General features: G+C 44.1%; 1 pseudogene; it reads right to left on the reverse strand.

The window, feature by feature from the left end:
- LOC113780251 overlaps positions 1–10,703 on the reverse strand; it is a 39,344-nt pseudogene extending 28,641 nt beyond the window's left edge.
- Positions 10,704–25,247: the final 14,544 nt, after the last annotated feature.

The raw sequence follows: 25,247 nt of genomic DNA on the forward strand, positions 1-25,247 counted from the left end.
TAGAAATTATATCTTCTTCTACTTCTCCTTCTAGCTCATCATCCCCCAACTCGTTAGAGTCTGAGTACATTGCCTCCCCTGCTCATTCTCCTGTTCAAGCAATGGATCAACCTGTTCAACTTGTGGCTACTGCTGCATAAGCGGTCCCAGCCCAGGCTGAGGCAGGAACCTCCAGGGGGACTAGTACTAATTTCAGCGAAATTGATACCATCCCTCCTATCCTGGAGTAGGAGGATGTGGATGAACTAGTAGGAAAGTATAACATCCCTATCTAGTTCGAAGCCTGAGCTACCCAACCCGAGGAGGTTGTTTGCCGACCTCTGCCTGGTTTGTGGCTATCTATAAGGACCAACTCATAGCAGGTTTTCATCTTCTCATCCCCAATTTCTTTTTCAAATCCTTACCTTCTGGAGAATTCGAATAACCCAACTCATTCCCAACGCTATTTCCTCAATCCTGGCTTTTTTATCTTATGCCGAATTCTTGAAATTCCCTACTTCGTAGAGTTGTTCAAGTCGTTCTTTCACATGAAAATCAGTGACCACGTTCTGGATTGGTTTTATTTCGTTCGTACCCTTCATGTGTTCATGATACAGGGCCCGGGAGCGAAGTATCCCACCCGCGAGCTGTTCGCTGGCGTTTCTTCCTCAATTCGGGCATGGAAGGCCCAGTTCTTTTATGTGATGAACATTGGGTTCCTCTCGCTAACTTGGAGGGAAGAGACTCATGTCACTGACTCTGTTCCTTCTTCCCTACCTGAAGCCGAGCTGGATCGTCTGCTCAGTTTGGACTTGAAGTTGAACGTGAAGGAGTTCAATAATGCCCAACTTTGGGCGACTGGTCTGATCCGAGCAGACGTGTCTAATCCTGCCCCTAACACCAGATCTCTTTCTCCGGATGACCTAACCACCACACATACTTATGCCTTAGTGTTTTTCTTTTTGCCCAACCTGAAGGGTTCTGTTCGTTCCAATGCTGACCATTTCCTCTTTTCTTTTGCAATAAAGAGATTTTCGCAGCTGCTGACCATAGGCGGAGCAAGCAATTCAGGCACGCCCACTGCTGCGCCCTCTACTGCTCCTGCTAGTTCAGTTCCTCCTCCTCAGTCCCAACCAACACTAGTTCAGCCTTTACCAGCTCATTCGTCCCCCGCTGAAGATCGAGGAAAAAAGAAGCGAAAGAAGTCCACGGCCAAGAAGGCGCGACCTGAGGTGACTTCTTCACCAGCTCAGGAGAGAGCCCCTACACCTAGCCCTACCCAATTCGAGCATTACGGGGTCAACACACCCGAACAGCAGACTACCTCAGAGGCTCCCCTCAACATATGGCAGTATAGGAATATCATTCCTCTCCATCAGCTAACGAGGTGACTTCGCACCCCCACCCTATGCACTTCTATCCGAAATAGGGGCTATCGATTAACGACCAAACTCGATACCCGGAGGCAGTTCGGGAACTCTTTCGAGGCTCAGTTCTCTCCCGTGACTACAATTTCATCCCGGTGGCACCTGACTCCGAACTCCTCGAACATTACTATCTCAGCACGACTCAGGTCAGTACCGAACTGACTATGCACTCCTTTCTTCTTTCATGTTTTCCTATCGACCTACTCGATATACTAACCTTTGGCCTATTTTCTGAACTGTCAGCTGAACATGGCTGGATCCGAGTTGTTAAGGAGGTTCGAGAACATAAAGGAGACACTGTTCCAGGTTGGGGCTGCCAAGGATAAGATTCAGGAGTTCAAGATGTCTGAGGACTTCCTGAATGACCTGGCTATCTTGAACAAATCGGTGCTTTAGCATGGGTACACCCAGGCGATTAATGACGTGCAAGCCTTGAAACTGCCAGGTTTCAACCTAGGGAGGTCTGCCAGCTACAACCCTGGTGCGCTTGAACAGGTATATCGGTTGGTCGAAGGGTATGCGCGTCGGCTCAAACTGTCCGACCTTATGGCTGACCCCTCCTTGCTTGTAACCGCTCCAGAAGTCGAACCAGAAGACCAAGGGGAGTACTAGATAGGACCTAGCATAGGACATAGGTAGGATACCGAACTGAGTAGAGTCAGTTCATTTTTGTATGATCTCACCTCTTGTAAATTGATGCTTTAATGAATGAATAGACTTGTGCTCCTTTAATACTTAGCAAAATTTTCCATTCATGTCTTTCTTGTCATAATGTCTGAACATACTTGCGCGAACTGAATCCTAACTTATTCACGTTCGAACAGACTTGAGCAAACTGATATCTAACTTAAGCAAAATAGTTCGAATCATACATGAACAAAGTAAATGAGTTCTAACAGAAAAGTCTCAAATTTAAATTATGCCATGTACGCAGGACTTCCTCTCCAATGAGGTGAGCTAGCCTGCAGTAGCCTGCTCGATCTGCCTCCCTCACCATGTAGGGTCCTTCCCAGTTCGGATCCAATTTGCTCGTGCCCAAGACCTGACTTACTAAGTTTTCTCGAAGAACTAGATCCCCTGGTTTAAAACAGGTGTGTCTCACCTTGGCGTTATAGTGTCGTGCGACCTGCCCCTTGTACTTGGCCATTCTTATGGTTACTTCCGCCCTCTTCTGTTCAAACTGGTCGAAGTTGAACCGCATCTCACCCTCATTTCCCTGGGCTATGAAGTTCTGCACCCTGCTTGATGGCAAGCCAATTTTCACAGAAATTACTGCTTCCACCCCATAAATTAAAGCAAATTGAGTCTCTTGGGTGGCAGTTCGGTAAGTTCAGAGTATGCTAGGCAGTTCATCCATCCATCCAGTTCGAGCAGACTCTATTCGAGTTTTTAAGCCGTGCAGAATAGTTCTGTTGATATTTTTTACCTGACCACTAGCTTGAGGGTGTCCCACGGAAATGAAGTGCTGTTGGATTTCGATCTAGATGCACCAATCTCGGAAGGGATTTTTAGTGAACTGCCAGTCGTTATCCAAGACCAAAGCTCGTGGTATGCCAAGCCGACAAACTATGTTCCTTCAAAAAAACTTCTGGATCGACCTGCTAGTAATTGTATTGAGTGGTTCGGCCTCAAACCACTTAGTGAAGTAATCTATTGCCACCATTAAATACTCAGAATCTCCTGGAGCTCAGGGAAACGGACCGAGCATGTCGATTTCCCATTAGAAGAATGGTCATGGGCTCTGAAGAGGAACCATCTCCTGAGTTGGGGGGTGTTGAACTGGTGCATGCAGCTAGTATGACTGACAGGTGCCGAACCTGTGCAATAATAATTACTAAAAAGTCCTAATTATCACCACAATTAATTATAGAATAAATCCAAGTACTGGAGCAGGGACCCTAGGTGTGCAATGGGTTACCTGATTCACCATGTTCCCGAAGAGTTTGCTTGATCCGATATACCAGATTTGTCTATAAAAATATTAATTTTGCGTACAATGGCAAGTAGGGTCGATTCCACAGGGAGCGGGTAGGAAATTATTTCTTTTCAAATTAGTAGAACGAAATTGGGGGATTTTCAATGGGAGGCAAATAAAAATGAAATAAAACAAACAAAATTCAAAACTAACCCACAAAACACAATTCTCTAAAAAAGCATTAATAAAAGTTCTACCCAAAAAGATCAACTGCTCAGACACAGTCCAATTAAATGATCATCGATGCAAAGATATTTCATCCATTCGTCACTAAGTTGGTTATAGATGTCAATAAGCTCTGACAACCAGTTCTTCCTTACTTTTTCGACAATCAAGGTACGACTATTGACTGCTTCCCTAACCAGATAACAACCCTAGGTACGACCGTAGAAATTTAATTACCCAATTACATTAAAGTTAGAAGAACCCAACCCTAACCAATAAACACGCTAAGAGGGTTTATTTAAACTAGATCTTACATTTTCCCAACATAAAATCAATTATGGTGGTCGCCACTAGGTATTAACTAAACGAACAATTGCGGATTCAATTTAGTTAATGTGACAGTAGGCTATTAAATTAAATCAAATACCCGGCCGTTGATATTCAATTAATAAAATACCCATGAACATTTAATTCAGAAAACGCACGAATAGCAATAAATTGAAAGAAATAATGAAGATTCGATTAGATCTCACAGATTTTATGGACCGCGCCCTCGCGTCAACCTTTGGGTAGAGGAAAAAATTAGTCGCTCCTCATCATATCCATCCCGCGTGATTTAATTGAAACCATTCAATTAATTGCCGAAGAATTGGGAAAGGTGGATTAATTGAAGAAACAACCGAGAAGGCCCTGACTGCACCTTCTTTTTGGAGCCGCAAGTACAAAGTAAAAGGCTAACCGAAATTGCCCAGAGCAAGCGTAAAAGTCAAAAAGGAAAATAGCCGTCTCGCCTCTTCTAATTGCTACCGAAGAGAAGAAAAGAAAATGGGAAAAAACGTCTGACCCCTCTTGCAAAAAAAGTGAACTAAAGCTAAAAAGTCTTCCCCCTGAATCTAGCTTTTCTTTTCTATTTGTAGTACCCCTTTGCGCCGCCAGTAGGAATCTCCCAAAAGGAACAAGCTTGGTCCAAGGGTTCTAATCCCACGCACCTGGTCCACGTAGACAAAGTGCCTTAATTGGTCTCCTGCTATTGGTCCCGCGGATCCGGCTTTTCGGTAGCATCTATCTTTTCTGGCGTGGCCACGTCCTGAGATGAAGGGTCTTCTGAAAATTTGCCTCAAGAGATTACTTTTAACGCCAATTATCTATAATTCATACAAATATGAAATATGAGTTAAACCTCAATACTTAGCACAGTAAGTAGCCGAAATTAGGACAAAATAACATTGCAAAATGTGCCAAATAACCGCTCTATCAAATTCCCCCACACCTAGACAATGCTTGTTCTCAAGCATTTCGGAGCTCAGAAGTACAACCAAGAAAGCAGAGGTCATGCAGTAGTCTATACTAACACAAGCATTTTAGATCCCTGACAATATCACCAAAATTAGAACACACCGGACGGGTTGTGATTCAAAGAAAATATATATGAATACTAGGAACGCTCAAATCAACATCACGGAATGGCATTACCATAGGCTTGCACATTTATCACATCTCCACCACTCAAAGTGAACTAAATACCTAAATCAAAGGGATTTTGGTGGGGTTGTAATGGGGTCCAGGTGAAAGGCGGGATAAGAAGGTAAAGATATGGGATTATGTGTCAAGAGAGTGTCCGAAACCCACCATATAACCACAGTACTTTACCGGAGGAGTTTCACAAACAAGGCAGTTTTCATTTGCTGTCCACACTGTGCAAGTGCCAATTTTTTTTTTTTTCAAGGAAGAATATCTTGCAAGGTGTGGGCACCCCCTGTAAGACAGAGTCTTCTGATCAATGGCTTTTTGTCAATTTCTCCCCCTTTCACAAGGATACCATCATACAGATCCTACTCTAACAACCCTTGCACCCTCAGATTTATTTGCCTTGCACAAATGATGAAATTCAGACATCCCTTGACAACACAGGGGTAAACAAGAAAGTCTAAAGGGGTCTTGGGTTAACAAACACGGCTAACAACCAAAAGCGAAGGATAAAAGCTCAAATTGGTTCACTATTGGGAAACAAGGTGAATGCATGATTTTCTTTTGAAAGCTAAAGAAGGTCAAATCCTAAACGCCCTTATCATTTCAAATGCATCCAGTTCAACAAAATGTGGTCTTGACATGTATAAAATAGCAAGTTCTAGAATGCCAATACCATGTGTGATACCCACTCAATCAAACAAAAATAGAGCAAACAAGAATAATATGCTCAAACAAGGCTCAAAAGCTCCCAAAAGTTTCAAGAATGGGTCAAGTCCAGTGTAATCAACACTCAACAACACTGCCAAGGGAAAACCAAATGCATAGCTAGTGTATTTACCTACATACCCACGCTCCTTGATTGTGTCATTCATCACAGCAACATGCCCCAGCATTAACAAGCATAGAAATAAACAAAAAACTGACTAACTACAATGTTTTAATTTTTTTTTTTAGAGTAACAAAGCAAACAGAAATAATGGAAGCCACTCCCCCATGCCTAAGACCTACATTGTCCTCAATGTAGAAAAAACCAATAAAGTATTAGGAGAGAAAAAGAGAAACTTCCCTGACCACCGGGGAGGGAAAGCGAGACACTAAGGCGGAGGGGGGTGAGGCGGGGTGAATCCAATGTGAGCGAAGAAGGCTGTCTGATTCTCTGTCTGAATGCGGGTGAAGACCTGTAGCGCCTCAAGATGGCCATCTAATCTCGACACCTGGGTGTTGAGCTCATCAAAAGAATCTTGGAGGTCCTGGTAGCGAGAGTCCCAAGCAGGAGGAGTATGAGAGGAGGACGGACCTGCTGATCCGGATGGGGTGGAGAGTCAGTGGAGGGTGCAGTCGGAGGCACCCGAGGCCGTGGCCCGCCCTCACCAGGGGGCGTAAACTGATAGCCATCGCCTACTTTGAAAATAACCCCCATCCGCTCCAAACTGCGCAAATCCAGTGGCTCAATTTCCCGAGCTAGAGCGAAGTTGTGCTCTTTGTCGAGGTCCAGCAATCCCAATCGAATGGCCAAGTGGGTAATGAGTGAGCCCAGAATGATGGGTTTATTGCGCTTTTGGATGACCGATTGCATTTGAGTGGCTACCCAACATCCAAAATTAACTTGAACTTTGTTGCACATGCACCAAAGGAAATAAAATTCCTCCTTGGTAAGAGTACCGGAAGAATTCTTCCGCCCCGAGAAATTGTGAGCCAAAAACCTGTGGATGACCTTTAAGACCGGATCCTTCAGTTGAGAGGCCTTTGACTGACTCGGATTGTAAAGTTGCCGATCCGTGGACCACTCCTTCCAAATGTCAATATACTGAGTAGAGAACAGTCTGGTGTAGTCACAAGCACTGTTAATATAAGTTCCGGATGCAATGGTATCCTCACTGACAAACCCCAAAGTCAGATTAAACTCGTTAATGGACATACTATACTGGGTGCCTCTTAATCTAAATTGAATGATCTCCGGCTCATCCAACATGATGTACTCATTTCTAATGAACTCGAAAAAGGAGTAAAATTCACAGCACAGCTCCTCAAACGTGGGGTAGTTAATGATTAGATACTTTTGCCAGCCTATTGCCGAGAACAACTGTTCAACCTCTCGTGCAATTCGCAAATGGTCCAGGGTTGAGGCATGGAAGCACTTACAGGGAGCAAACAGACGGTGCACCAAGCTATTAAACCAGTCCTGTTGTGCCCTTATAAAGTTAGTGACCGGTTCCCCCCACTCCCCAGGAGACATAGTGCTCTTATTCAGGCCCAAACGGGACCGAATGTGGGGTTGAACCGGGGCTCGCCTCTTGCGAGGTTGGGACCTAGATGGCCCAGCAGTTGTCGCCTGCTTCGGCGGCATTCGGTGACCACAGGAAGAATGTAAACAGGCACAAAGGCAATCAATCAACCACCCAAAAGCAGATAAGGGACCACAATTAACAATTAATATTCAATCGTCAGTCGTCCAATAGCAAAGAGGAAACACAATGACCCCAACAACCGACGACGAGCCAACAAACACAAGAATTCTCCACTGGCGTCACGTGGCAGACAACAATAAAGAAAATAGCACAAACACCTCAAAATTGACAATAGCAGTCAATAAGAGTCAACAATCGGCGAGTTACTGACCACGTGTACTAAATATTAGGTCACCAGAGCCCACAGATGTCCCAAAATAGATAATGAATGAAAGGCAGATATGAGGGCTCTCACTTTCAGACAACAACCAAATGGTCCCCCGACAAAACCAAATATTATGGCAACCCAACAAGAAACGAGAATTGTAGCAATAAAACTCCCAGATTTTAGTCACCAGTGCAAAAAGAGAGGAAAATAGGGGTACCACTTTTTTTGCTCTGGCCCCTGCTGGGAAGGACCGTGATGGAGAAACACGGTGAAGAAGGAGATCTGGAGGGCTGGTCGCGCGGGAGTGAGGAAGGGCCGCGCGCTGGGGCTGCTGGTCGCGTGCACGAGTCGCGCCTGAGGGGAAAGGGCGCACGCGGCTGTACGCCTGTTGCTATTTGGTCGCACGCACGAAAATGAGGAAGGCCACGCGCTGGGGTGCAGGCGGCCTGCGTCGTCCGCTACGGGTCGCACGCGTTGCTGGGGCGTGGATGGAGGCTGGTGGACGTGCGGACAGCAAGAGGAAATCGCATGCTGTCCGAACTAGGGGCGCGCGAGGGGGCCGGCCTCTGTGCACACGGCGTGCGCGAGAGGATCTGCTAAAGAGGGTAGCGCTGGGGTTACGCGCCCGGGGGTTGCACGCTGGAGGTCGCGCGCTGCTGGGACTGCGCTGGCTTGCTGTTGGGGCTTGGGTGCGCAATGGAGAGGCGTGCACGCAGATCTGGTCGATGGCGGACAGCGATGGGTGTGGAGCTGGGGAAGCAGGCAGAAGCGCGCTGCTGGGGCGGGGCGCTCACCTGCGGCTGCGTGCTGGCGCGCGCAATGGAGGCCTTGGAGGTCGCGCACGGCCGCGCGATTTGGTTGGCGGCGGCGGACGACGGACGGCGACTGGCGGCAGTGGGAGGCAAAAGAAATGTTGGAGCTTTGGGCAAAAGAAATTTGGAGCGGATTGTCCAAGACTAGTCAAGGAAGAAGGGAATGTGGGAAAAGTTGGGTCTCGGTCAAAGATTTTTTTTTTTTTTTTACGTTCGTTATCAGAAGGGTTGGAAGGCGTGGGCACGCCTTGGAGGACATGGTCTTCTGACCACAGCATCTAAATGATGTCCAAACGAATTTTCGTCAAGGCATGGGCACACCTTGGAACTGCTAGTCTCCAATTTGCTCAGGGCACCTGGCGTACCCCTTCCAAGGCGTGGGCACGCCTTGAAACCCTTATTCTTCTGTCCATCACCACAAAAACAATCAAAACATTAAAATAAAACTAAAAAATCGCAGAGTAATGAAGAATAATCACAACTAATACTGTAATCCTTGGATTGCCTCCCAAGCAGCGCCTTTCTTTAACGTCTTTGGCTAGAGATGGCCTTTAATTGTTTAGACCTCACCACTTGGATCATCAAGGAGTATAACCTCCACTTGCTCACTATTAAACCCTTCATAATAGGGTTTCAAACGGTGACCATTGACTACGAACTTCTTCTCTGTCTTCAAACTTTGGATTTCCACTGCACCATAATGAAAAATATTAGAAATAACAAATGGACCAATCCAGCGTGAATGCAACTTACCTGGAAAGAGCTTGAGTCTCGAGTGATAGAGTAGAACTTTCTGCCCAACGACAAACGACTTTCTTGAGACTTGTTGGTCATGAAAAATTTTACTCTTCTCTTTATAAATTGCGGCGTTCTCATAGGCTTCATTCCTTAGCTCCTCCAACTCTTGTAGTTGGAGCTTTCGATGTCCTCCGGCCTCCATAAGATCCATGTTACATTGTTTAAGCGCCCAAAACGCTTGGTGTTCAAATTCCACCGGGAGGTGGCAGGGTTTTCCAAACACTAACCTATAAGGGGACATTCCAATCGGAGTTTTATAGCCGGTGCGATAGGCCCAGAGAGCATCTTCCAACTTCAAACTCCAGTCTTTCCTATCAGGTCGCACGATCTTCTCCAAGATGGACTTAACTTCCCTATTCGACACTTCGGCCTGACCATTCGTCTATGGGTGATATGGAGTGGACACTTTATGGAGCACTCCATACTTATGAAACAATGCAGTGATTGTCTTACTGCAGAAATGGGTGCCCCTGTCACTCACTATAGCTCTCGGCATTCCAAAACGGACAAAAATGTTAGATTTTATCAAATCTGCAACCACTCTCGAATCATTAGTCCGGGTGGCCTTCGCCTCCACCCATTAGAAAGCATAATCGATAGCAAGTATAATGTATAGAAAACCAAAAGATGAGGGAAAATGACCTATGAAATATATGCCCCAGACATCGAAAAGCTCAACAAACAATATGGGGGTTTGACTTATTTGGTCTCTTCGAGAGATATTCCCCACCCTTTGACACTTATCACAAGATTTGCATCTTTAAAAAGTGTAGGCCAATAAAAACCACTTTCTAACACTTTACGAGCCGTCCGCTTTGGACCAAAATGTCCTCCACATGCAAACGAATGACAGAAAGTTAAAATAGAATGAAACTCACCAGCACTTACACACCATCTAAGTACTTGATCCGAACATTACCTCCACAGGTACGGGTCATCCCAAAGATAATGTTTGGCATCACTCTTTAACTTATCCCTTTTAGCTTTGGATCAACCTGCAGGTAATTGATTCGTTACCAAAAAATTGACAATGTCGACATACCAAGGTACCGACGAATTAATAGCTAGTAGTTGCTCCTCAGGGAATGATTCTCTCAACGGTAGATCCTCTTGATTTGTGAGCAACCGACTCAAATGATCAGCCACCAAATTCTCAACTCCGCTCTTATCCCTGAACTCCTGTAGGAGCAAGATCCACCTTATAAGCCTCGATTTTGCGTCCTTCTTCGCTAATAGGTACCGCAAGGCTGCATGGTCAGAGAAAACAATCACTTTTGCACCCAATAAATATGACCTAAATTTTTCTAATGCAAAAACAATGGCAAGTAATTCTTTCTCTGTCGTGGAGTAATTAAGTTGGGCTCCACTCAATGCTCTTGATGCATAGTAGATCACGTGTGTCGCCTTGCCTACCCTTTGCCCCAACACGGCCCCCACGGCATAGTCACTCGCGTCGCACATGATTTCAAATGGAAGGCTCCAATCTGGGGTTGAATGACGGCGGCGATGTCAACGATTCCTTCAATTTATCAAAAGCCACCTTACAGTCATTTGTGAAATCAAATGGCACATCCTTCTGCAGTAACTTGAACAGGGGTGCTCCTATCTTTGAAAAGTTTTTGATAAACCTCTTGTAAAATCCTGCATGGCCAAAAAACGAACGTACTTTCCGTACACATACGGGGTAAGGTAGAGCAGAAATAAGGTGTATGTTAGCTTTACCTACCTCTATTCCCTTAGCCGACACAACGTGCCCTAAGACAATGCCGTGATCTACCATAAAGTGACATTTTTTCCAATTAAGTACCAAATTTGTCTCTATGCATCTTTTTAGGATTAAAGCAAGGTTGTCAAGGCATTCCTCAAAACTATCCCCGTATACACTAAAGTCATCCATGAACACCTCGATTATCTTTTCTACATACTCTGAGAAAACACTTACCATGCATCTTTGAAAAGTTGCTGGAGTATTGCAAAGGTCGAAAGGCATCTTATGGTAGGCAAACGTACCAAATGGGCAGGTGAATGTGGTGTTCTCCTGGTCCTCCGGTGCTATCGCGATCTGGAAATACCCTGAAAAATCATCTAAAAAATAATAGTAAACACGACATGCCAATCTTTCAATCATTTGGTCAATAAAGGGGAGAGGAAAATGGTCCTTTTTTGTCACAGAGTTTAGTCTCCGGTAGTTAATGCATTGACGCCAACCAATAACTTTCCTAACCGGGACCATATCACCCTCTTGATTTTCCTCTACGGTTACTCCCGCTTTCTTCGGGACCACCTGAACCGGGCTCACTCAGGGACTGTCCGAGATAGCAAAAATGATCCCCACCTCCAGAGCTTGAGTATCTCCTTCTTCACAACCTCCATCATCAAGGGGTTCAGTCTTCGCTGTGCTTGCCTCACCGGCTTTGCATCATTCTCGAGTCTTATCCGGTGCATGCACAAAGATGAGCTTATTCCTTTGATATCGGCTATGCTCCACCCGATTGCCTCCTTGTGATCTCGAAGGAGTCGCACCAGTCTTTCCTCCTGACTTGGAGACAGATGAGCAGAAATAATCACAGGAAGTGTCTCTCTGTCTCCCAGGAATACATACTTCAAATGCTTGGGAAGAGGTTTGAGTTCTAATTCAGGTGCCTGCACCACTGATGACAGTAATTTTGCGTGAGTTTCGGGCACATAAAGGCAAGTGAGCTCATACCTGGGTTGAATGGTTGGGAGTGAATGTAGTGCTTCAACTACTCGATGCAACTCGTCCCTTATATGCACACCAGGAGTCACTCCCAACTCAAGATGCTTTGTTATGGCCACTTGTAGTGCGTCTTCACCACCTAACTCGAAGGTTTCCTGTACAAGAGGCTCAATAACACTCAAAGCAAAAATTGAATTAGAACCTTTTGGATACTTCATCGCCTCAAAAATATTAAAATGAACCTTTGCACCATCAAATTCCATTGATAAAGTACCCTCATTCACATCTATCTTAGTCCTGGCAGTGCTAAGAAATGGTTTACCTAACAAAATAGGTGACGGGTTTAATGATTTTACATCTCCCATGTCCAAGATATAAAAATCTGCAGGAAAGACTAATTCATTTACCTGAACCAGAACGTCCTCAACTACCCCTTCTGGATAAGCATTTGTGCGATCAGCTAGTTGGATTATGATGGCTGTTTCTTTAAGTGGCCCTAGATTTAGGGACGTATAAATAGTTTTGGCATCATATTGATTGACGCTCCTAAATTCAACATGGCCTTCCTGATCGGCGTATTTCCAATCTTGCAGGGAATTGTGAACATACCTGGGTCTCCACATTTTGGTGGGAGTTTCCTTTGAAGCATAGCTGACGCATTTTCTCCCACGGCCACTCACTCATCTCCTCTTAGCTTTCTTTTATGTGTGCACAGATCTTTAAAAACTTGGCGTACTTAAGTATCTGCTTGATTGCATCCAGTAAGGGGATATTAATCTCCACTCTTCGAAATACATCCAAAAGCTCTTTTTCCTTCTCTACTTTTTTTGTCTTTTCTAACCTGCAAGGAAAGGGAGGTAAGTTAGGCTTAATAGTGGGTGGAGAAGTGAAGGTTACCTTAGGATCCTCGCGAATACGTCCTTCCTCTTCGATTTCCTTTTCTATCTCCTCATCACTTTTGCTTTTTGGATTTTCCATTTTAGGCCCTTCCAGTTCTTTGCCACTCCTCAGTGTTATGACACTTACATTCTTGGGATTTATCTCGGGTTGCGATGACAATTTTTCATAAACGTGGGACTCCAAGCGGTTAATGGCAGTTGCCAGTTGGCTTATTCGGGCATCTTGGTCTTTCCTATCCGCTTTGGTGTCCTGCTGGAGCTGCGCGGTATTCGCGACCAAGGATCTGATCTCCTGTTGGAGCTGAGTAGTAGTCGTGGCTAGGCTTTTGACAATATCCTCCAGGGAGCTCCCTGAATTGGAGGACGAGGGTTGAGATTTTGCTTGTCATGGCTGGTGGAATTCTGGTGGACGATTCGGGAATTGATTTTGTGGCCTGTTCCCATAACTGAGATTGGGATGGTCCCTCCAGCCCGGGTTGTACATATTGGAGTACGGGTCGTACTGCCTGCGAGGCACGGGCACGCCTCCGACCATGTTTACCTGTTCCGCCCCGTCTTCGTGCAGAATGGGACACGTGTCCATGCAATGGTCCATACTCGTGCAAATTCCACATACTTTCTCTCGCGGCGTCTCTTATGGCTAATTGCCTAACAACAGACGTCAACTCCGACAGTTGTTGCTGTATGGATGAAGTCTCTACCTCGTTGACTTTACGGGTAGGGTTGCTCTCACGGAAGCCGAATTGTTGAGAGTTATCTGCCATGGCTTCGATAAGCTCCCACGCTTCCTTCGGTGTCTTGTTTGCCAGTGCTCCCCCACTCGCAGCGTCAATAATACGCCTATTAGTTGATTGGAGTCCTTCATAGAAGTATTGGATTAACAGTTGTTCACTAATTTGATGCTGCGGGCATCTAGTGCACAACTTGTTAAGCCTTTTCCAATATTCATACAAGGACTCCTCGGGATACTGTTTAATGCTGCAGATTTCCTTCCTCAAACTCGCAGCCCGGGATGCAGGAAAGAATTTTTCCAAAAACTTCTTTTTCAACTGTGCCCATGTGGTAATACTACCTGCTGGTAGGTAGTACAGCCAATCTTTAGCTGCATCCTTGAGAGAGAACGGAAAGGCTCTCAGTCCAATTTGCTCTTCAGTGACCCCAGGAGGTTTCATACTACAGCAAACCACCTCGAACTCCTTAACGTGCTTGTGGGGTTTTTCGTCAAAGAGACCATGGAAAGAAGGTAAGAGGTGAATCAACCCCGACTTCAGTTCGAAAGCAGCATTCTCAGCCAAAGTGGGGAATGTGATGCATAAGGGCTGGTGAGTCAGCTCCGGGGTAGCCAGCTCCTTTAATGTTTGAGTGTTGGTCATGCTTACTTCGTCTTCTACTGACTCATTTGCAATAAATAAGTGCCCTTCTTTTCGTCTGTTGGTCTCTTGCCTCCGCCTACGCGCTGCCTTCTCAACCTCAGGGTCGTATACCAATTCATCTGTACGAAAAGAACGAGACATAAACTAGCAAAAATACCAAGAAGAATAGAATAGAATAAAATAAAAGCTGAATTTGAAAAGAAACAAATAATCCACACGCCAGCTCCCCGGCAACGGCGCCAAAAATTGACAGGTGTTGAACCTGTGCAATAATAATTACTAAAAAGTCCTAATTACCACCACAATTAATTATAGAACAAATCCAAGTACTGAAGTAGGGACCCTAGGTATGCAATGGGTTACTTGATTCACCTTGTTCCCGAAGAGTTTGCTTGATCCGATATACCAGATTTGTCTATAAAAATATTAATTTTGCTTACAATGGCAAGTAGGGTCGATTCCACAGGGAGCGGGTAGGAAATTATTTCTTTTCAAATTAGTAGAACGAAATTAGGGGATTTTCAATAGGAGGCAAATAAAAATGAAATAAAACAAACAAAATTCAAAACTAACCCAGAAAACACAATTCACTAAAAATAGCAATTAATAAAAGTTCTACCCAAAAGATCAACTGCTCAGGCACAGTCCAATTAAATGATCATCGATGCAAAGATATTTCATCCATTCGTCACTAGGTTGGTTATAGTTGTCAATAAGCTCTGACAACCAGTTCTTCCTTACTTTTTCGACAGTCAAGGTACGACCATTGACTGCTTCCCTAACCAGATAACAACCCTAGGTACGACGATAGGAATTTAATTACCCAATTGCATTAAAGTTAGAAGAACCCAACCCTAACCAATAAACACGCTAAGAGAATTTATTTAAGCTAGATCTTACGTTTCCCCAACATAAAGCCAATTATGGTGGTCGCCACTAGGTATTAACTAAACGAACAATTACGGATTCAATTTAGTTAATGTGACAGTAGGCTATTAAATTAAATCAAATACCCGGTCATTGATATTCAATTATTAAAATACCCATGAATAATTAATTCAGGAAACGCACGAATAGCAATAAATTGGAAGAAATAATGAAGATTCGATTAGATCTCACAAATATTATGGACCGCGCCCTCACGTCAACCTTTGGGTAAAGGAGAAAATTAGCCGCTCCTCATCGTATCCATCCCGCGTGATTTAATTAAAACCATTCAATTAATTGCCGAAGAATTGGGGAAGGTGGATTAATTGAAGAAACAACCGAGAAGGCCCTGACTCCACCTTCGTTTTGGAGCCGCAAGTACAAAGTAAAAGGCTAACTGAAATTGGCCAGAGCAAGCGTAAAAGTCAAAAAGGAAAATAGCTGTCTCGCCTCTTCTAATTGCTACCGAAGAGAAGAAAAGAAAAGGGGAAAAAGCGTCTGACCCCTCTTGCAAAAAAAGTGAACTAAAGCTAAAAAGTCTTCCCCCTGAATCTAGCTTTTCTTTTCTATTTGTAGTACCCCTTTGCGTCGCCAGTAGGAATCTCCCAAAAGGAACAAGCTTTGTCCAAGGGTTCTAATCCCACGCACCTGGTCCACGTAGACTGAGTGCCTTAATTGGTCTCCTGCTATTGGTCCAGCGGATCCGGCTTTTCGGTAGCATCTACCTTTTCTGGAGTGGCCACGCCATGAGATGAAGGGTCTTCTAGAAATTTGCCTCAAGAGATTACTTTTAACGCAAATCATCTATAATTCATACAAATATGAAATATGAGTTAAACCTCAATACTTAGCACAGTAAGTAGCCGAAATTAGGACAAAATAACAGTGTAAAATGTGCCAAATAACCGCTCTATCAATGACCTGCACTTTGCCACCAGTTCAGCCGAGTCTCAGAAGATGGTAAACCAGTAATACCCGGATGGCATTCCCTTCTTGGTCAGAACTCGCGGGCCAACATGATTTTCGCGGTTGCCCTCCTGTATTTCGCGCAGGATGTAATCCCTCTCCTCAGGTGTCACACACTTTAGCCACGAATTTAGGTATGATTTCCTATACAGCACTCCATCCGTGAGCACGTACCTCTGTGACTTGAGGAGCAGTTTTCGGGACTCTGCCCTGTTCGAGGGGAGTTCTCCGTTAGTTAAGTACCGCACGATAGGATCCATCCATGAGTTCACCACTTGAATTACTACTATATCTGGCTGTTCATACACCTGCCTTTTAATGACCTCTACCAACACTTCCTTGTTCAATGTGCCAAACGAAGTGAAAGCTAGTTTGGAAAGGGAGTCGGTTCTTTTATTCCGATTCCGAGGAACTTGCTCGAGCGTGAACTACTTGAACAGACTCCTTAGTTCATGCGCCTTGGCGACGTATCTCTTTAGCTGCTCTTCTCAGTTCATGCGCCTTTATAATTTCCTAAGACTTGGTTTATTATCAGCTATGAGCCACTATGGACCCTTAGCGATTTAGCCACAAACTTCCGAGCCACTTCCGTTCCCATGATCAAAACTTTATATTCGAACTCGTTATTGGAGGTTCTAAAGTCAAACCTCAAGGCGTAAACTAGTTCTTTCCCCCATGAGGCTGATGAGGAAGAGTCCAACCCCACACCTCTCTTTACTTGATGCTCCGTCTACGTACAACGTCCAAGTCGGGGGAGGCTGTTTAGCTGCTCCCGTAACCCGTTTGACCTCAGACTGCTCTCCACGCGACCCTTCCTTTGCCTATTCGGCCTCCTGCAATCCGAAAGAAACACCTTGTCCATAAAACCCACTTGACTCCTGCAATCGAAGGTCATATTCGGACAGTTCTAAAACCCACTTGAGCATCCTCCCTGACATGTTAGGTTTAGACAAGATCTGGTTCAAGAGTTGGTCAATCACCACCAAAATGGGGTGAGTCTGGAAGTATGACTTGAGTTTTGCACTTCCTGAACAAGTGTTAGGACATATTGCTCCACCGCAGAGTATCGGAGCTCAGCTCCTTGTAGAGCTCGGCTGACGTAGTACACCGGCTTTTGGACCTTGTCTTCTTTCCGAGCTAACACCGCGCTGACTGCCTCCTCTTCCACAGCTAAGTAGATGAAAAGAGTTTTGCCCTATTCGGGAGAAGTTAAGATCGGCAATTCGGCGATGTGGGCCTTCAGCTCGTCGAATGTTTTTTGGCACTCAGAGATCCACTCTAACTGGGGACCTCTTTTAAACCCTTAAAGAAGGGGGAACCCCGAACTGCTGATTTCGACAGGAACCTGTTCAAGGCCGTCATCCTACCAGCTAGCCGCTGTACTTCCTTAATATTTCTGGGGGGAGCCATATGCATGATGGTTTTGACCTTATCAAGGTTGGCTCTTACTCCGTTTTTGGATATCATGTATCCTAGGAATTTGCCCAACCTGACCTCGAAAATGCATTTCTTGGGCTTCAACTGCATCCGTGAGCTCCGAAAGACCTCGAAGATTTCTCTAAGGTCTGTGATGAACTGCTCCTGAGTTTTGCTCTTGAACTGCAAGTCATCCATGTAGACCTCCATGTTCCGACCTAATTCTTGAACAACCTATTCACCAACCTCTGGTATGCCGCCCCTGCGTTCTTTAGTCCGAAGGGCATGGTGACGTAGCAATGCGTATCGTACTCGGTGATGAACAAGGTCTTCTCCCGATCTTTCTCAGTCATGGCTATTTGGTGGTACCCTTTGAAGGCATCCAAGAAATAAAAGATCTTATATCTCGTAGTTAAGTCTACGAGTAGGTCTATTCGGGGAAGAGGGTAACAATCCTTCGGGCAAACTTCATTCGGGTCAGTGAAGTTCACACACATTCTCCAGGCCTTGTCGTTCTTTTTGACCAGCATAGGGTTGGCCAGCCAAGTCGGGTAGTAGAAATCCTTCACGATCTTTGCTTTCAATAGCTTGTCCACCTCTTTCTTGACGACCTTATTCTGTTCGGGTGCAAAGTTCCTCTTCTTCTGCTTCACAGGTCGGACGCTGGGATCTACGTGCAGCTTGTGAACTGCCAGTTCAGGAAGAATTTCGGGCATGTCATCCGCACTCCATACGAAGATTTGGGCATACTCTACCAAAAGGGATTCTAATGCCTTCCTGGTTAATTCGTCCAGGCATGCGCCGACCCTGACCACCCGATTTGATCATCCTTTACTGATCGGGAGTTGGAGCAGCCCTTCATCCTGCTCTAGTCTTTCGTTCATCTCTGTTGGCTCCCAAGGCTCTAAGTAGGCCGTTTGAGTTACCAACTTCTCCTTGCCCTTGAGAGTTGCGATGTAGCAGACTCGAGCTACCTTTGGATCCCCTAGCACCTTAGGTACTCCGACAGGTGTGGGGAATTTCATGCTGAGGTATAGAGTTGAACAGACAACTCGGAGCGTGTTCAAGGTAGGCGGCCCCAGGATCATATTATACGATGATGGTTCTTTCACCACTGCGAAATTCACTGGGACAGTTCGGCATTTCGGCGACACCCCCACCGTGACCATGAGAGTTACCATTCCCTCAGGTTTTATCGGTGGACCTGCGAATCCAATCAAGGGAGTTCAGACTGGAATGAGCTGCTTGTCCTCCAACTGCAACTCCTTAAAAGTGTTGTAGTATAACACGTCAATGGCGCTCCCTTTATCTATGTACACCTTTTTCACTTTGTAATTGCACGTTATGACCTCTATCACGATGGCTTCATGGTTGTTAGAAGCGAGAGGAACTGCATTCTTAGGTCCATAGATGGTTTCTTCATACATTTTCAACCGCTTGCTCGGATTCTCTCTATTAGGGAGTGGGCGGTTGTTTCATTGAGCTGCATGACTATCATCTCTGACAGGTCCTCCGACTATGGTGTTGATGACTCCTGCCCCCAAGTTTTATCTATCCTGTTTGGGAGTTCGATCCCTACGACTCCGGGGTCAGTCTCGTGAGTAGTTCATAACTTCCCGTTTGTACTCCCTTCGCCTCTGTTCAGTTTGTCCATTCCGTATGAACTATCTTATGTGCCATCGTTTGATTAGTTCTTCAATGTCTTTCTTGAGGTCCCAACAGTCCTCTGTATCATGACCTACGTCCCGATGGTACGTACAGTTTAAATTTTGATCCCTTCTGTTCTTATTACCAGCCAATTTTTGGGGAGATCGAGAGAGGCCTTCCTGTTCCATCACCGCAAGAACCTTAGCCCTTGCTGCCATGAGAGGGGTCCATCCCCTCTCTCCTTCAAAGGCCTTGTTCCTTGGCAAGCGGTCGAACGTATTCTTCCGCGGACCACCCGCGCATCTCCTGTATACATGTTTTTCCTTCTCCTTTCGTCCCTCTGTCTCTCCTATTCACTCTTCAAGCGATTGGCCTCCTCAGCATTAGCCCTTTCGTGAGTTCTGTCCAACATCTCCCAAACAGACTTGGGAGGTTTTTCAACGAACTCTCTGTATAGCTTTTGTACGCGCAATCTGTTGATGAAGGCAGCCATGACAACCTTTTCATCCTGGTCTCTAACCTGGAGAGACTTGTTGTTGAACCGTACCATGTACTCGCGTAGCGACTCCTTGGGCTTTTGCTGAATAGCCATCAGGTGAGCAGTGTTCTTGGAGAAGGCTCGAGACGAAACGAACTGAGTTGCGAATAGATGCGCGAGTTGAGCAAATGACCGAATAGACCGCGAGGGCAACCCTTAGAACCATTAACGCCCTTCCTTCCAGGAACATGGGAAAAGTTTTACACTTGATCGCATCAGGAGCTGTTTGTAGGCGCATATGGGTCAAAAATGCAAACAGGTGATCCTCCAGGTTCGTAGTCGCATCGCAGGACTTCATGCTTGGTATTTTGAATTTAGCGGGTAAGGGGTAATTCTCGATGTCTGGCACGAAGGAAGAGGTAGAATACTTGTTCCCCTCCAGATCTAACAACAGGTCCAGTTCATCTTGAACTGGATACTCTTCTTTTCTCGGAGAGTACTCCTTCCGAGGGATTCCCTGAAAGGATTCATGGTGGTCTGTTTGGGAGTTCTCGCGAGAGGACTCCAGAACTTCTATCTGTTTTTGAGAGGGTTCCTTCCATGCCGGCTTTTGTTGGGGGTTGAGGTTTCCAGTTCGGGATTCTAATTGCTCCAATCTTCCCTCCTTCTTGCCTCTTGGATCTGGGTCGCACGGATCTCCGATTCGACCCTTCAAGTAATTCATGATTGCCTCGAAGGTGGGTAGGTTCTCCCCCACCGCATGTACCAACTGTTCAGGTGAGATTCGCGAGGGCTCCGCCCCCTCTTCATCAGGAGTTGGTCCCTGGAGGGAATTTTCGGGATCGCTTCACTCGTTCCCCTTGGATTCACCAGCGTTCCTTTGAGATCTAGTCCTCGGCATGTTTCGCAAGAGAAGAATTATATTTTTCACAGACGGCGCCAATTGATGCGACTGCCAAGAGCGCGATCCGAACTGAGTTAGCGAACTGAGTGGAATGAATTGGTGTCAGCAAGGGTGGCCGAACTGACCTGCAAAGGAACGAACTATGGGACTTGCTCCCCATTGTAACTCCGACAGTCAAGTCAGTTATGTCTATGAGTAGAGCAGTAGTATTGATTACTGCAGATGGCGTACCTTGTTTGGTCCCTTTGTGCTATATTTATAGGACTCTTAGTAGTAGTTTCCTTATAAGATTATGAGCCATAGTAAAGATGGGCTCCCCTTAGGATTCTGCCTCCTGCTTGATTCCGAAAAGTTAAGGAGCTCCAGCCCATTCGGCCCACTAGCAAGGAGGCGACGGTCACGAGCGAACTGGCCTCCATACATGTTCGAACTGATCTGGCCGAGCTGACAAGTCACCATGTCCGAACTAACACGTGGCTCCGGTGGATTGGCCCCACTACAGGTGCTATTGTGGATGTACTACTTATTGAGGTTTTGTAACAATAGAAAATATCATTTTGCCTCCCAGATTATAGGTTCGTATAACCTTTTTAAAATTTTTTTTCTAGTAGGGGAAGGATGGGATTAAGAAGTAAGAAGGGGCAAGAGAATCAGAACATAGAACCTCTACGTCGTGGGCTTCATATCATGTTAGTGAACTATGCATTTTATTTGTTAATGTTCCTTTTTAACGTTGGTCAAATATGGTGTTAATCGCTAGATTTTACTATATTTGGTTGTTGGTGTTGTTTCTAGAAATTTGCTATTAAAAGGGAGTAAAAATTGTATTAAATATGAAAATTTCAGAAGACTTTACATTTTAAGACGCGACCATATCTTATAAAGTTCAGGCATTGCGGGAATTGGAAGCAAACTCGCCAGTTTGGAATTTTTGCTGATTAATGGAAATGAATCTTTATTTTCTTATAGAGTTAGAAGTTGTTGATTATTTTAGGAACTATATTTTTTGGTCGTAGTTATTAGTTTTAGTATTTATTAGAGTTATATTAGCAAAACGAATCTTTTTTCCTTTAATGGTAGGAAACATAAGTACTATTTAGATTAGTAGTTGTGACTTTTGAGAAGAGTAGCATTTTGGGACGCAAGGAACCGGAAGCAACAGACGTCGTCTCTTTTGCTTTCGTGCCGTTTTTCTTTTTTTCTTTTTCTTTTCTCTCCAATAAACCCTAATTTGTTTTGGCCGTGAATCCATCATGAGAAGTGACTAATTCCTATTCTAGTCTAAGGTGAATTGAAGTTTTGGTTCATCAATAACTAGGAGATATAACTTAGTTTTATTTGTTTCATTTATTTATAAGTATTTATATATACTTTGTTATTTAACGAGATGATTATTTTGATTGAATTAAACAAAGTATCATTATTTGATTTGACAAAATAATTTACTGTCATCTGTAATTGTTTAGTAGATATAGTATTTGTAACGAGTGATATAATTTGATTATAAAAGAAACTTTCGAATTTATTACCTTTTCATTCCTTTCTTTTAACCACTTCTTTCCCTTCGTTATTTTTGTGCCTCGAATTTATTTGTTTGTTCAAATCACGTGAGCTAAAAATTTCCGAAGAAGGGTGTTAAATTGTATATACTTCCGCTACGTATTTTCTGAGCCAACCAGGACTAGGATTGCTTTTGAGAGGAGGCTATTTTGTTGCATTCAATTTTCTGTTTAGTATACATTTTATAATAAATAAAATCAGGTGATATAACAGTTATTTGGCACATTTTGCAGTGTTATTTTGTCCTAATTTTGGCTATTTACTGTGCTAAGTACTGAGGTTTAACTCATATATCACATTTGTATGAATTATAGGTGATCGGCATAAAAATGAACTATTGAGGCAAATTTCCAGAAGACTTTTCGTCTCAGGGCGTGGCCACGCCTTAGAAGGTGGACGAAACCGAAAGCCGGACTGCGGTCCACGTGAACCGCGAGAAGCACAGGATTAAAACTCCAAAGGCTTCAATTAAAAAGCAAAGAAAGGGCCAGACGTTTTTGGGCTTCTGCTTGACTTCCTTGGGCGGCGCTACAAATACAATAGGAAGAAGCGAGATTCAGGGATGTACCGTAGCGATAGTTTTAGTTTTCTTTTTTTTCCTAGCCGTCAGACGTCGCAGCTTTTCTCGTTTTGCTTTTGGCTTCTGTACAATTTTTCCTATTCGACTTTTGCTTCTACTTTCGCTCTAGGGGTACGAACACGAAACCCAACAAAGGGAAGCAAAGGTTTTTCAGCCGTTCCTTCGTTAATTCATCTTTTCCAATTCTTCGGCAATTTATTGAATGAATTCAATTAAATTACGCGGAAGTGACATGATGAGGAGCGGCTAATTTTCTCCTCTACCCAAAGGTCGACGCGAGGGCGCGGTCCATAATATCTGTGAGATCTAATCGAATCTTCATTATTTCTTCCAATTTATTGCTATTCGTGCGTTTCCTGAATTAATTGTTCATGGGTCTTTTATTAATTGAATATCAACGGCCGGGTATTTGATTTAATTTAATAGCCTACTGCCACGTTAATTAAATTGAATCCGTAATTGTTCGTTTAGTTGATACCTAGTGGCGACCACCATAATTGGCTTTATGATAGGGAGACGTAATATCTAATTTAAATAAACCCTCTTAGCGTGTTTATTGGTTAGGGTTGGGTTCTTCTAGTTTTAATGCAATTGGGTAATTAAATTCCTACGGTCGTACCTAGGGTTGTTATCTGGTTAGGGAAGCAGTCAATGGTCGTACCTTGACTGTCGAAAAGGAAAGGAAGAACTGGTTGTCGGAGCTTATTGATAACTATAACCAACCTAGTGACGAATGAATGAAATATCTGTGCATCGATGATCATTTAATTGGACCGTGTCTGAACAGTTGACCCTTTGGATAGAACTTTTATTAATTGGTATTTTTAGTAAATTGTGCTTTGTGAGTTAGTTTTGAATTTTGTCTGTTTTATTTTTATTTTTATTTTCCTCCCATCAAAAACCCCCCATACTCTGAACTCTAGAAGAAACGAATTATCCCCAATCCCTGTGGATTCGACCCTACTCACCGCTATATACAAAAATCTGTATTTTTCTCGAGTAGGTATTTATTATTACACAGGTTCGGCACCTGTCAATTTTTGGCGCCGTTGCCGGGGACTGGTGCCTGATTAATTTGTTTCTTTTTGAGTTCATTTTTTTTTATTTTTCTCTTATTTTTTTTGTATATATTTTATGGCTGCTAACATTCCGTATTTTGGTGATAGACTGGATTTTAATTTTACAAGGGGTTATGAGACTCATACTTTTTCTAATGATCAATGGGCTGTTGCAAATTGTGGAGCTTATTTTGCTTCGAATTTTTCACCCGACATATGCCCTGCATTTCACGATGATCGAAGTACTCCAATCGATACTTTTGGGAATTTTCCACCTCAATATCAAACGTGGCATGACCCTTATTCAAATTGGTATGAGCAAGGATGTTGGGATGATTCCACTTTTAATTATGAATAAAGGCCAATAGATTTTCAACAGCTAGAGTCTCAAGGGCCGTCATCCATGTCAGGTATGTCTCTTGAAGAAATAGTTGAATTAATAGCTACTAACACATATCAAATTCAACAGGAGACACGTCAATTTCAACAGGAGACACAAAGGTTGATTAAAGAGATGGAAGATGGAAGGCGTGAATTGGCATCTACAATGAGCAAATTGATTTCTCCATTTTGTGAAGAATTGCCCTCAGCGATTATTATCGACCATGAAGAAGATGAGGGTATAATTATCCTGACAAATGACATGGAACTGCAAGAGTCTCATGAAGAAGAATCTAAAGATGCAGTTGAAAAGGGAATTGAAGTACAAGAAAAGGAACCCCAATATCAAATTGTTCAAGTGGATGAATCCAGTGAACAATCTCCAAATGCAGTGACACCTCCCCCATTCCTTGATCAATATTCTCCTGACTCTTGTTCTTTAATTCCAGTTAGTGAGATTGATTTTATTATACCAGAAAATTTTGAGTTTCATGACAGGAATGAGTTAAGAGTCACGATGGCAAAATATCTCGAACCAATAAGTGCTCTTGATGGAGGAATGAGTGAAGATTTAAGGTCATCACTTATTTGTTTGGCGCCAACTACTAATCCATGGAAGACCGTAGCTCGTGGAGTCAAGAATTACTCTATCTACGAGGGCTATCAGGATTACATAGGAGATGAAGCACTGAAACGAGCTACACGATTTTATCCTCCGTGAATAAACATGACGATGTCTAGCCAAAGACATTAAAGAAAGGCGCTGCTTGGGAGGCAACCCAAGGATTCTTTTGTTTTAGTTTTCTTATATTTTTGGAATTTTTATTAAGTGTTAGTGTCATTTAGTGGATTGTTGTTTTGTGGCAGGAAGCTGGCAGTTGGACATGCCCACTCTAGTTGATCAGGCCTAAGGAATGAAGTTTTGGAATTGATGGTCAGAAGACTCTAGCTTCCAAGGCGTGCCCACGCCTTCCAATCCTTCCGAAAACGAAACTTCAGTCTTCTCCTTCCTGTCGGTGTTGCGTCCATCGCCACCACTCCACATTGTGCACGCAGCCGTCTCACCTCCTCCGCCTTAGTGTCTCACTTTCCCTCCCCGATGGTCAGGGAAGTTTCTT

This window comes from Coffea eugenioides, chromosome 8 (assembly GCF_003713205.1).
Source record: "Coffea eugenioides isolate CCC68of chromosome 8, Ceug_1.0, whole genome shotgun sequence".
In the NCBI taxonomy this organism is placed as follows: Eukaryota; Viridiplantae; Streptophyta; class Magnoliopsida; order Gentianales; family Rubiaceae; genus Coffea; species Coffea eugenioides.